The 1,976-nt window shown below is 32.9% G+C and overlaps 1 protein-coding gene across 1 annotated transcript in view; it reads left to right on the top strand.

Moving 5' to 3' along the window:
* The first annotated feature begins 226 nt into the window (after positions 1 to 226).
* Positions 227 to 1,976, top strand: part of LOC111613347 (complexin-like) — a 48,657-nt gene continuing 46,907 nt past the window's right edge. Inside the window, exon 1 of the mRNA XM_023354694.1 lies at positions 227 to 370. The gene's annotated coding sequence lies outside the window, so the exon portion shown is untranslated. The remainder of the gene's footprint in view (positions 371 to 1,976) is intronic.

The following is a 1,976-nucleotide window of genomic DNA, read 5'->3' on the forward strand; positions in this document are numbered from 1 at the left end:
TTAAAATGGAACAACGAGAATGTAATAAAGTTAGACGCGTGCAGAGAAATAATTCGATTATGTCGAAGTGTTTAATATGTCAATAATCGAAGAAACAGATAAAAAGACAACATGCAGAATATTTATTTACGTATGTTTAAGTGAGAGTCCATCCACAGTAGAATCCACGTGGCTAGCAATGAGTCCATAGAGCCTTATATTGATTGGCTGCAAACAAGACTTGCCCGGCACATATTGGTTCGTCAGAGAGGCCGACTGCATTCCTGCCCACACATAGTGTTGTAGCTTGCACGACTGTCATCGCCCGGGTCCCTATCTGGGAAGCACGCTCTACCCTCCCTTCCTGGTCCCTTCTATCTCTATCTTCAAGGTAAGCCACATCGTACATCATTTACCGTAAAAATTACATATAAGATAAAGGTAAATTTTATTATTTATTCTAAATTTTTGTTATTTATTTCGGCGCATGCGTTCTTATTATCCTTTAATAGTAATTTCGTTGCACAGCATCACTCGTTTTTCTAAATAATTGATGAGTTTAAGTAACTCCAACAAACTCTGTGCAACTTTCGGAAAGTGGAACGACAAACTCTTTCCAAAGTTTTCGTCTATCTAACTCTGCCCTCCTCTTACGTCATTTGTGAGGGCCATTGTAAAAGATCAATTCCATTCGAAACCTTGTGTTGTTGTCGTTGTCGTTACCGTATCAACTTTGCCAATTACCATACCGGGGTATGTTTGTTTATACAATATTTTATTTGTTTAGACTCTGTAACTTTTATGAATGCAGAATGCTGCCGCAGTACGGCGATAGCCTCCATGTTATATTGCGGCAAATAGGTTGGATTTTTGGCTTGGTTCCAAAACACTCCTGCTAGGGTATTAAAGTTTCTGCCTCTTTCCCAAAGGGAGATGTCTGTCTACTTACCGATTACATTGCATTTTGCTGCAGTCTATTCTCAAACTGTAAACTCTACTGATGAGGAATTAAGCATGGAAATCGTTTAAAATATCGAATTAACTAAGTTTTGTTACGTTAATATTACCATAACACTATGCTATCTGGTTACAAGCTCAGCGCATCTTTCGAGCCCGCAAAAACCCTTCTCCATTCTTGAATTCTCTAAAAATATCTCTCTTAGTTCTACATTTGAATTATGGTAATAATTATGAAATTTATATACCATTATATATATTTTAAATTTTTTGACTTTTTAATCGAGTGAGGAAAAAAAAAAGATTATAAAAGCTATCTTTAATGATGTTACGCTAAATGTTATAATTAGTAAGAATGTTATACAAGAAGTATATATACCAACACGTGATTGGTTACCATAGCAACCTTGGAATGACTGGCAACACTTGATGTTACCATGGTAACAATACTCATCATTATAGGGCTAGGGCATTGATTTTACTGATAAGATAGCAGTCACATCTGAACGTGTCTTATCGAAGTAGATTCAATTTACCATCACATATATACATATATATGGCTTATATGTTTCTATAATTTTTTTCTACGTGTTATTACGTTAGAATTTAATTCTTTTAATATTTTAAGAAGAGCAAAATATTAAAAAAATTTGTTTTTTATTCTTAAAGAAACAAAATGCTGACTGCAGCAAATCGTCTCGATTTCTGAACTGTGACAGGGAAGTCTAGCAATCTCTTTTCTGTACAGAAAGGAAATCAATTGTAAGAACTGCATAGACTTTCTTTTTTTTTTATTATAAAAATCGAATATTTGATTGTTGACAGTTTTATGATATCATACTTCGCATTTATAACGGATAAATTGCGCTAGAAAAATCAGTAATTTTATTTTAAATCAATCTTTTTTTTTTTTTAAATTCTATTAATACTTTGTTCTGACGTAAAAACAACAGAAACTTCTGACGTAACATAAATCTTACGAAATTATTTCTAGAGAAATATATATATATAATATATATATAGAAAGTTTATTTATTATT

This window comes from Centruroides sculpturatus, unplaced genomic scaffold (genome assembly GCF_000671375.1).
Source record: "Centruroides sculpturatus isolate CEXI.00-Female unplaced genomic scaffold, Cexi_2.0 scaffold134, whole genome shotgun sequence".
Classification (NCBI taxonomy): Eukaryota; Metazoa; Arthropoda; class Arachnida; order Scorpiones; family Buthidae; genus Centruroides; species Centruroides sculpturatus.